The following is a 12,804-nucleotide window of genomic DNA, read 5'->3' as shown; positions in this document are numbered from 1 at the left end:
TTGCGAACTTCTCTATCTAAAATAGCAACAGGCTCCTCCTCATAAGACAAATTATCGTCAAGCAAAACTGAATCCCAACAGATAATGTAGTTTCCATCCCCATGATATCTTTTCAACATGGACACATGGAATACCGAATGCACTCCGGACAGCCCTGGAGGCAAGGCTAACTCATAAGCCACCTCCCCTACTCGCTTAAGTACTTCAAAGGGACCAATATACCTTGGGCTTAGTTTACCTCTTTTACCAAACCGCATCACCCCTTTCATTGGCGAAACCTTCAACAAGACTTGTTCACCCTCCATGAACTCTAAGTCTCTAACCTTTCGATCTGCATATTCTTTTTGCCTACTTTGTGCCGCTAGAAGCTTTTCTTGAATAGATTTCACTTTATGTAACGATTCCCTCAGAAGGTCAGTACCCCAAGGTCTAACTTCAAATGCATCAAACCACCCAATGGGAGACCTACATCTTCTCCCATATAGTGCCTCAAATGGGGCCATATCAATGCTTGAGTGATAACTATTGTTGTAGTAGAACTCTGCTAAGGGTAAGAAGTTATCCCACTGACCACCAAATTCTATCACACATGCACGAAGCATATCCTCCAACACTTGAATCATTCGCTCAGACTGACCATCGGTCTGAGGATGGAACGCAGTACTAAGGTCCAACCTAGTACCAAATTCCGCATGCAATGTTTTCCAAAACTTAGAAGTAAACTGCGTACCTCTATCTGATATAACGGAGAGTGGAACCCCATGCAATCACACCACTTCCGAGATGTAAAGTTTGGCTAACTTCTCTGCATTGTAAGTCACCTTGACCGGAATGAAGTGAGAAGACTTAGTTAACCTACCAACAATTACCCAAATAGAATCAAACTTTCCCAATGTCTTTGGAAGACCAACCACGAAATCCATTGCAATCCTTTCCCACTTCCATTCAGGAATGGGCATTCTCTGAAGTGTTCCTCCGGGCCTTTGGTGTTCATACTTTACTTGTTGACAGTTTGGACATTTGGCAATAAAATCCACAATATCACGCTTCATTCTACTCCACCAAAAGTGTTGCTTTAGGTCACGGTACATCTTGGTTGCACCCGGATGTATCGAATACCTTGAACTATGAGCCTCTGTCAGAATAGTGTTGATCAAATCATCGACGCGGGGTACACATACCCTTCCCTTAATCCTCAAAACACCTTCCTCATCGATTGTTGCTTCTTTAGCCTCTCCTCGCAACACCTTATCTTGGATTCTGCTTAGTTTCTCATCATCAAACTGTTTTCCCTTAATATTGTCAAGAAAGGAAGATCTTGCCTCCACACAAGCCAACAATCCTCCCTTCTCATTTACTTCTAACCTCATCAAGTCGTTAGCCAGAGTCTGAACCTCTCTAGCCAATGGACGTCTAGAAACTTGCAAGTAAGCTAGACTTCCCATGCTCCCTGCCTTTCTACTTAAGGCATCTGCCATAACATTAGCCTTTCCCGGATGATACAAGATAGTGATATCGTAGTCCTTTAGTAGTTCCATCCATCTCCTCTGTCTCAAGTTCAAATCTTTCTGAGTAAAGACATACTGAAGGCTACGATGATCCGTGTAGACCTCACACTTAACCCCATATAAATAGTGTCTCCATTGCTTTAATGCAAACACTACCACAGCCAATTCCAAATCATGAGTTGGATAGTTACATTCATGCACTTTTAATTGTCTTGAAGCATAAGCAATCACATTCTTCTCTTGCATTAGTACTGCACCCAAACCAGAATAGGACGCATCATAATAAACAATGAAGTTCTTACCCTCTACAGGCAAGGTGAGAATGGGTGCAGTAGTCAACAAAGTCTTGAGCTTCTGAAAGCTTTCTTCACACTCGTCCGACCATACAAATGGTACATCTTTCTTAGTCAAGTTCGTCAATTGGGAAGCAATGGAAGACAATCCCTTGACAAATCGGCGGTAGTAGCTAGCTAACCCAACAAAGCTCCTTATTTCTGACACATTAGTAGGTCTTACCCAATTCTTCACTGTCTCAATCTTAGAAGGATCCACCATCACTCCATCCTTAGACACCACGTGTCCCAAGAAGGACACTGCATCCAGCTAAAACTCACACTTAGAGAACTTGGCATAAAGCTTTTTCTCCCTCAACATTTCCAATACAATTCTCAAATGCTCTTCATGTTCCTTCTTACTTTTAGAGTATATCAGTATATCATCAATAAATACGATCACGAAGAGGTCCAAATATGGCTTAAAAATCCCGTTCATCAAACTCATGAACGCAGCAGGGGCATTCGTAAGACCAAAAGACATCACTACAAATTCGTAATGCCCATACCTCGTTCGAAAAGCAGTCTTTGGCACATCCGTTGCCCGTATTTTCAATTGATGATAAACAGATCTCAAGTCAATCTTAGAGAAGACACAAGTACCTTGTAACTGATCGAACAAGTCATCAATGCGAGGAAGAGGATACTTGTTCTTAATAGTTACCTTGTTCAACTGCCGGTAGTTTGTGCACATCCGAAAACTCCCATCCTTCTTCTTCACAAACAAAATTGGAGCACCCCAAGGAGATGCACTTGGTCTAATGAAGCCTTTGCTCAACAACTCTTGAAGTTGGGCCTTTAACTCTCTTAACTCCGCGGGAGCCATTCTATAAGGGGGTATATAAATGGGGCGAGTACCCGGTTCAAGATCAATACAGAAGTCAATATCCCTATCCGTTGGCATACCAGGAAGATCTACAGGGAACACATCCAAAAACTCATGGACTATCGAAACCGACTCAATCGAGGGTACTTGAGTAGTGTCATCCTTGAGATGTGCCAAGAAAGCTAAATATCCTTTACTAACCATTTTCTTAGCACGAAGAAAAGAGATGATACGAACCGGATTGGAAGTGTAGTCGCCCTCCCATACTAACGGATCTGTCCCAGGCTTGGCTAACGTCACTGTTTTAGCATTACAATCCAAGATTGCAAAATTCGGAGAAAGCCAAGTCATACCCAGAATTACATCAAAATCAACCATTTCTCAGATAACCAAGTCTACATAAGTATTGTTTCCCACAAAATTCACCAAACAAGACCTATATATCCTTTCAACTATTACAGATCATCCACCGGAGTAGACACACGAATAGGTATGTCAAGCAATTCACAATGTAAATTAAGACCATTAGCAAATGAGGAAGATACATATGAAAATGTGGAGCCAGGATCAAATAACACAGAATCCATGCAATCACAAATCAAAAGATTACCTGTGATAACAGCATCCGATGTCTCCGCTTCATATCTCCCAGGGAAAGCATAACAATGGGCCCTCTCACCTATCTGTCCTTTGCCCCTACCATGTTGTGATATAGTGGCTCCAGTTTGTCCATCACCACGGCCGTTTTGGTGACCACCATTACCTCAGCCACCACGTCCTCCAGAATAACGGCCTCTACCATGACCACCTCTACCTCTAGCCATTGGGGGTCTATAACTCTGTTTCGGACAATACCTCTTGATGTGTCCAATCTCCCCACATCCATAACACTCTCTAGGTTCAAGCATAGGTTTCTCAGAGAAGTGTTGACCGGTCTGAGGTGGATCCCCAACTACAGTCTGTAGTGAAGACTGAATTGGTCGGACTGAGTAACCTCCTGAACCTTGTCCTCTAGAGTAAGAACCATTAAACTCACCTCCCTTTCGAAACCTTTTTGATGTCGATGCCATGGTGAATTCATCTGGCTTCACTCCTTCCACCTCTACCACGAAATCTACCACTTCTTGAAAGGATTTTGCCATAGCCGCTATCTGTAAGACTGAAATCCGCAACTCTGTCCTCAACCCCTTCACAAAACGACGAATCCGCTCTTGTGGACTGAAACAAAGTTGGGTGGCATATATGGATTGTGCACGAAACTTAGCCTCATATGCAGTAACCGACATCCTACCTTGCTCTAGACTTAAGAATTCATCTCTTTTCCTATCCCTCAAAGTCCGCGGGATATACTTCTCCATAAACAAACTAGAGAATGATGCTCAAGTCATAGGTGTTGCCTCTGTCGGTTGACACTCAACATGTGATCACCACCACATTTTGGCGTTCCCTTGAAACTGATAAGTCACAAACTCCACACCAAACCGTTCTACTATACCCATCTTGTGTAGTAGCTCATGACAGTCAACCAGAAAATCATAAGCATCCTCCGATTCAGCACCCTTGAAGACTGGAGGTTTCAATTTCAAGAACTTACTGAAAAGTTCATGCTGATCATTTGTCATTATAGGCCCCGTATTCAGACGAGGAAACATGCCTATCTCCAATGAGGCATCCATGTGGGGAGCCATAGTAGCCGCATGTTGTACCTCTGTAACCGGAGGTGTTGGTGCAGAAAACGCTGGAGGTGCCTGACCCTGATCAGATAAACCGCTAAGATAAGCAAGAACGTGATTGATCATCTCTGGGGTAGGTTGGGGTGGCAATCCCTCATTCTGTACTTGTTCGGTTTCCCCCTCCTCACCCTCTCTTGCTACTTCTTCAGTCGGTGGAGGAGTCACTGCCCTAGTATCAGATGGGCTAGGTGCTCGTCCTCTTCCTCTAGAGGACGTCCTCCCACGATCTCTCCCACGGCCTCTTGCCGCTATTCTTCTTCTAGCTACAGCCCCACTGGCTGGTTCAGACGCATCCTGTCCCGCCGGTGCTGGTGCTGGCGCGGTTGTTGCTCTAGTTCTAACCATCTGCGAAATAGAGTGAAGATGGTCAGATACCAATTTGTATCACCTAGATACCAATTGGACCCAAGTAATAGCACGAAAGAAAGAATGAAAGAATGGAATTTTCCTAAAGTCTTATAGCCTCTCAAAGAAAAGTAAAGGCGTCCCCATACCGTTCCTTAAGACTCTACTTGACTCGTTCTTGTGTGATGAGACAAATGAACCTAATGCTCTGAACCAAGTTTGTCACGACCTAAAATCGGGTCACGACTGGCACCCACACTTACCCTCCTATGTGAGCGAACCAACCAATCTAAACCTTAACATTTCAATATAATATCAACAGTAAATAATGCGGAAGACTTAAACTCATTAAATAAAACCAATTCATTAACTTCTAAAATTCAACATCTATTATTCCCCAAAATCTGGAAGTCATCACCAAAAGAACATTTATCCTCAAATGACTAAACTAAGAGTATTCTAAGAATCTAAAACAAATAAAAGCTAGTCCATGCCGGAACTTCAAGGCATCAAGACATGAGAAAGAAGATCCAGTCCAAGCTAGAAGCATTAGCTCACCCTGAAGATTCGATGTGACGAAGACTGGCTAGAATTGTGGTTGAGTTGAAGATGACGGTACGTTTGCTGCACTCCACAAGTAAACAAGAAGAAAACATAAAAGTAGGGGGGTCAATACAAAACACGGGTACTGAGTAGATATCATCGGCCAACTCAAAATAGAAAATAGTATATATTAAGTAATATCATAAAATCAACTAATATCCTTAGCATGCAACATTTATAGTTACCATAACCCTTGGTTACAACACCAAGCACATCAATGAGGACTCACGCCTCCTGATCATACTCATTTGGGAATTAGATTCATTAGATTGAGTATATTAACATCTTTTAAGATTTCATTATCTTTATTCCTCTCGTGTCGGTACGTGACACTCCGCTCCTCATATTCTATCCTGGTGTCGGAACGTGACACTCCGATCCTCATTCTATCCTGGTGTCGGAACGTGACACCCGATCCATATTCTATCCTGGTACCGGAACGTGGCACCCGATCCATATACTATCCCGGTGTCGGAACGTGACACTCCGATCCTTATATACTATCCTGGTACCGGAACGTGGCACCCGATCCATATACTATCCTGGTGTCGGAACGTGACACTCCGATCCTCATATACTATCCTGGTACCAGAACGTGGCACCCGATCCCCTATTCTCACTACTTTCGTTCATCAAGCCTTCTTTTATACCAAGGCATCATCATTAACAAAGCAGATTAGGGTTTCTTTTCAAGATTTAGGATTCAATAGCTTCATCATGCTTATTATATCACAATTACATAATCACATTCATGCAAGCATACAATTAAGCATATAGAAGGGTTTACAACACTACCCAATACATATCATTCGCTATTAAGAGTTTACTACGAATAACATAAACATAACCATAACCTACCTTCACCGAAGATTCGTGATCAAGCAAGCAATTTCCCAATCTTTGTTTCTCTCTTCCTCGTTCGATTCTCCCTCTCTCTCTTGTTCTTTCTATTTTCTTTATTCAAACCCTCTTTCTTTTACCCTAATTAGTATGTAATTAAGAATAAAAGATGACAATAATAACCCACTAATTAACTTAAGGTTACCTCTTTTAACACTCAAGTAATTAGACTTATTAACATTAACCCTCTAACTTTATAATTAAAGTAGGAATAGTCTAAAACGTCCCTTAAAATGTGTTAAGAAATCCGACCCAGACTGGGATTACGCAACCTGCGACGGCCCGTTGTGCCTGCGACGGTCCGTCCTGCAGGTCGTCGCAAGGTTCAGAGAGTGGATTTCCACTGAAGACTCTGTGACGGTCTGTCACACCTGTGACGGTCCGTCCTGCCATTTCGTTACGAAGTTCAGAGAGTCGATTTTCAATGCCCAATTTCAGATTTTCTAAGTGTTTCGAAACGAGACCCTGCGACGGTCCGTCGTGCCCATGACGGTCCATCGTGGGGTCCGTCGCCTCAGCCTATTTTTCCAGAAATAAAATCAGCTGCTCAAAATGACTAAACAGGTCGTTACAATTTTTTTAATTTTCTCTATCTGTTGTAGGAGTATTAATGTTCTATTCAAACTTTGATTCCGTCAAAACAAAATTGATTTTTTTAATTTTATTATTACATTAGCTTATTATAATTTTTGAAACATTAATTAAGTATTTATAAGAAATACGAAAAATAAAACACATAAAAGTTATGAATAATATTTAATATCAAACATTACAAGTAAGATGAAGAGACACGATTTATAAATAATTCAAATGTATAATTTCATTAGACATTATATGTATTACTATTATGTATTGATTTTATTTTTAAAATAAATAAATAAAAATAAGGGGTGAAAATATAAAAAATGAACAGAAAAAAGATAATAATTGATGACTACATAAAAATTATAAATACATTTCAAAGCATACAGATAGGCGACGGATTATTACACACGGAAAAAATGACATCATTAAAATAATATTTTATTTTTAATTACTTTTTGTAATATAAAAAAAATGAAACTAATCATTATAAATTTTTTTTTGTTGTTTTTAAAATAAAATAATTATATTAAAAAAATTTCATGATAAAGAGAAATTAGAGTACTAAAGGATCAAATGATTATCATTTATAATAACATTTTACTAAATTATTTATATAAATGAGAACTTAAAAAACTGTAGCAAAAGTTACTAAGTTGCTAATACAATTCAAAACAAAAAAATAATCTCTAATTATGGCTTATTTTTTTCCCCTTGTACCATCTTCCTTTGAAAAGATATTCGTCATCATGTTTTGATCTATATGTCAAACTCTTCATTATATGCAACCAACTAAAAAATATACCAATTAAAAATAATTATGTCAAATGTAAGAACGAAATATAAACTATATTTTAATATATTTGTATATTATCTTATCAATAGTACTAACAATACTAAATAATAATTAATTTTTATAATCTTACAAATATTATAATCAAACTATATTATATCTTGAAAACTAACTATTAAAAAGAGCAATTGCATACAGACAACACATTGTTAAGAATCACAGACAAGTATGATGAAGAAGAGAAATTATAATTTGTATGTAAATCTTCATGAAAATAAATATGAATTTATAAGCAAATGAAAAAATAAGGACTTGAGAATGATATATTTATCAACTTCATGTACTTTTTTTGGTTACATGTTAGTTTCATTCACAAACCAAATACGAATTTATATAGACAAAAATAGCGAAAATAAAAAACATAAATTTTCAATAAAATATTTCTTACCTTCATGTACTGTTTTTTTGTTACAAACCAAACTTATTTGATGAAAAGAGAAAGAATAATTGTGAATGCGAATCTTTATGAAACTAATATGAATTTATAGTCAAAATAAAGGAATACCATAAGACAACATAAACTTACAAATTTAATTTGGAGGTTATGGACATAAAAATTATGAGAGTTGTGAATATTATAAAAAGTAAAAATTAAAGAGCGGAAAGTCATTGGTAGTAACTTATAGTAAATAAATTAAAAAATATAAATATAAACTATTAAAAAATTTTAAAAAAATAATTATGATTTCATGATTAGAAGTGAGATAAACAAATAGAAAAAAATACAGAGAGTTTTTTTATATAAATGTTGCGACATTAATAAAATATATTTGTATAAATAAATAATATATTTCTATGATAAAATAATTAATTTAAATTAATAAAAAATCAAAACTAAATAAATTATGTTTCTCCTTTTATTATAAGCGAGATAAATAAATAAAAGAATATGAAGAGTTTTTGTTATAAATGATCCTCCATTAATAAAATATTTATTTGTAATAAATTTTAATAATTTTTTTAAAATAACCAAAAAAAGATGGAAAAAGCTAAATGCAAATGGAGGTGCCACATCACCTTGTCTATGGACCTCCTATATATATATATATATATATATATATATATATATATATATATATATATATATATATATATATATATATATATATATATATATATATATATATATATATATATACATATATATATATATTTATAACGTTACCGCCCCAAATCTCATTGATTAGGTCTTCTGGATCACCTGATAATCGTCTAATCAAACAAATGTCATGACCTAATGGACTTTAGGACGCGTTAGCGGTCTTTTTTGCCTCGCCTGCTACTAGGAAGAGAGAGCCGCTGTCATTCTTCGCTATATATATATATATATATATATATATATATATATTTATATTTATATAAATTGATTCCTAACTAAAAATAGAAAAATATGCTACTAACTTATCAGTAAGATTCAAATAAAAAACAAAAGAACTAACTCCTAAATTGAAGTCACATAGCACTCTAATAAAATAATTTAAAAACTTCTAAAAGTAGCTAACTGTTTTATCTTTTTAATATCCTGAGACATATTTTCGATAAAAATGGTTTTTATGTGCCCAATCGGAAAGGTCACAAGCCTTTGAAAAAGTCACAATCTTTCGAAAAGGTCACAACCTTTCCTAAAATTCACAACTTTTTATAAAGTAACAAATCTTAATAAAAATCAAAACTTTTCATAAAAGTCACAACTCATCATCTTACATTAACACTTTTTAAAACCCAACAATGCCCCCACATGAATGTGGAATTACTCCAAGACAAAGAAACATGCAAGTATGTGTAATTTACAAGCAATAATTAATTGTATCCTGACAATTAAATTTCCTTTTGAATTTTTCATAGTGAACATATGTCAGATATACTTAGTCAATCAGTAGATTTAATATCTTTCAACCATCAAATTTGGTGTATACCTAGATAACCATATGTTACACAATTAACATATTACGGTTTATTGTTCATACATTTGTGTTTGTTTCAGCCTTGAACACCTTCTGATTTCACGAGTGTATAGAGAGATGGTCTATTGATGACCATCCTCTTTGAAGCAACTTACACTTCCACTTGCATAGATGATTTTTACGATGTTATCACGTAGATACACTATTTGGTGAATTTTGATAAACTTAATAAATCACTACAAACTTTAAGCTTTATTAACTCATTAATAAGCCTTAATGTTATATCCTTGTTCTTAAGCATTGTCTTTATCATGAGAATGATTTAAGTTGGTTGACATTGTTGAACCGTCAGTCACAACTTTGTTTTTCACGTCGAAACGATGTAACGACCTGTTTAGTCATTTTGAGCAACAAACTTCAATTCTGGAAAAACTGGCAGAAGCGACGGACCCCACGATGGACCGTCAAGGGCACGACGGACCGTCGCAGGGTCTCGTTTCAAAACACTTAGAAAATCTGAAATTGGGTACTGAAAATCGTCTCTCTGATCTTCGTAACGGAATGGCAGGACGGACCTTCATAGGCGTGACGGACCGTCACAGGCGTGACGGACCGTCATAGATTTTTCAGTGGAAATTAAGTCTCTGACCCTTGCGACGACCTGCAGGACGGACCGTCGCAGGTTGCGCAATCCCAGTCTGGGTCGGATTTCTGGTTAAGTTTTAAAGGGGCGTTTTGGACTATTCCTGCTATAATTATATATTTCGTTGATTTATATTAATAACTCAAATTCTTGGGGGTTAAAAGAGGTAACCTTAGGTTAATTAGTGGGGTATTATTGCCATCTTTTATTCTTAATTATATACTAATTAGGGTAAAAGAAAGAGGGTTTGAATAAGAAAACAGAAAGAACGAGTAGAGAGAGAGAGAAACGAAGAGGATAGCAAGGATTTTGAGAAGATAGTTTGTTGATCGCAATTCTTCGGTGGAGGTAGGTTATGGTTTTCATGCTATTCATAGTAAACTCTTAATAGCGAATGATATGTGTTAGTAGTATTGTAAACCTTCTATATGCTTAATTGTATGCTTGCATGAATGATATGATTATGTAATTGTGAATAAATAAGTATGATGAAGCTATTGAATCCCAAATCTTGAAAAGAAACCCTAATCTACTTTGTTAATGATGATGCCTTGGTATAAAAGAAGGCTTGATGAACGAAAGTGGTGAGATTAGGGGATCGGGTGCCACGTTCCGGTACCAGGATAGAATATGAATCGGGTGTCACGTTCCGACACCAGGATAGAATATGGATTGGGTGCCACGTTCTGGTACCAGGATAGAATATGGATCGGGTGTCACGTTCCGACACCAGGATAGAATATGGATCGGGTGCCACGTTCCGGTACCAATATAGTATATGAGGATCGGAGTGTCACGTTCCGACACCAGGATAGAATATGGATCAGGTGCCACGTTCTAGTACCAGGATAGAATGAGGATCGGAGTGTCACGTTCCGACACCAGGATAGTATATTGAGGAGCGGAGTGTCACGTACCGACACGAGGGGAATAAAGATAATGAATCTTGAAATATGTTAATATATCCAATCTAATGAACTAAATTCCCAAATGAGTATGATGAGGAGGTGTGAGTCCTCATTGATGTGCTTGGTGTTGTAACCAAGGGTTATGGTAACTGTAAATGCTGCATGCTAAGGATATTAGTTGATTTTATGATATTGCTTAATACATACTGTTTTCTATTTTGAGTTGGCCGATGATATCTACTCAGTACCTGTGTTTTGTACTGACCCCTACTTTTATTGTTTTCTTCTTGTTTATTTGTGGAGTGCAGCAAACGTGCCGTCATCTTCGACTCAACAGTAACTCAAGCCAGTCTTACTACATCAGAAATTCAGGGTGAGCTAATGCTTCTAGCTTGGACTGGATCTTCTTCTTCAAGTCTTGATGCCTTGAACTTCCGGCATGGACTAGCTTCTTATGTAATTTTAGCTTCTTAGAATACTCTTAGTTTAGTAATTGATCATAGATGTTCTTGTGATGATGACTTCCAGATTTTGGGAATAATAATAATTATTGATTTTATTAATGAGTTTAAGTTTTCCGTATTACTTTATGTTGATATTACCTTGAAATGTTAAGGTTTAGATTGGTTGGTTCGCTCACATAGAAGGGTAAGTGTGAGTGTCAGTCGCGGCCCGGATTTGGATCGTGACAAACTTGGTATCAGAGCATTAGGTTCGTCGGTCTCATCACACAAGAACAGGTCTAGTAGAGTCTTAAGGAACGGTAGGGGGACGCCTTTACTTTTCCTTGAGAGGCTATAAGACTTTAGGAAAATTTCACTCTTTCATTCTTTCTTTCGTGCTACTACTTGAGTCCAATTGGTATCTAGGTGATATGAATTGATATCTGACCATCTTCACTCTCTTTCGCAGATGGTTAGAACTAGAGCAACGACTACGCCAACACCAACACCGGCCACACAAGAAACAACTGAGCCAGCCACTGGGGCTGTGGCTCGAGGAAGAACAGCGGCAAGGGGCCGTGGTAGAGGTCGTGGGAGGACGTCCTCTAGGGGAAGAGGACGAGCGCCTAGCCCATCTGATACTAGGGCAGTGACTCCTCCACCGACTGAGGAAGTAATAAGAGAAGGGGAGGATGGGGAAACTGAACAAGTGCAGAATGAGGGATTGCCACCCCAACCTACCCAGAGATGATCAATCAGGTTCTGGCTTATCTTAGCGGGTTATCTGATCAGGGCCAGACACCCCCAGTGTTTTCTGCACCAGCACCTCAGGCTCCAGAGGAACAACATGCGGCTACTATGGCTCCCCGTATGGATGTTCCATTGGAAATAGGCACGTTTCCACGTCTGACTACTGGGCCTATAATGACAAATGATCAGCATGAACTTTTCAGTAACTTCTTGAAATTGAAACCTCCAGTCTTCAAGGGTGCGGAATCTGAGGATGCTTACGATTTTTCGGTTGACTGTCACGAGCTACTACACAAGATGGGTATAGTAGAATGGTTTGGTATGGAGTTCGTGAGTTATCAGTTTCAAGGGAACGCCAAAATGTGATGGCGATCACATGTTGAGTGTCAACCGACAGAGGCACCACCTATGACTTGGGCCTCATTCTCTAGCTTGTTTATGGAGAAGTATATCCCTCGGAATTTGAGGGATAGG

The sequence above is a fragment of the Solanum lycopersicum genome, chromosome 12, assembly GCF_036512215.1.
Source record: "Solanum lycopersicum chromosome 12, SLM_r2.1".
Taxonomy (NCBI): domain Eukaryota; kingdom Viridiplantae; phylum Streptophyta; class Magnoliopsida; order Solanales; family Solanaceae; genus Solanum; species Solanum lycopersicum.
Note: the sequence above shows the minus strand (reverse complement) of the source record.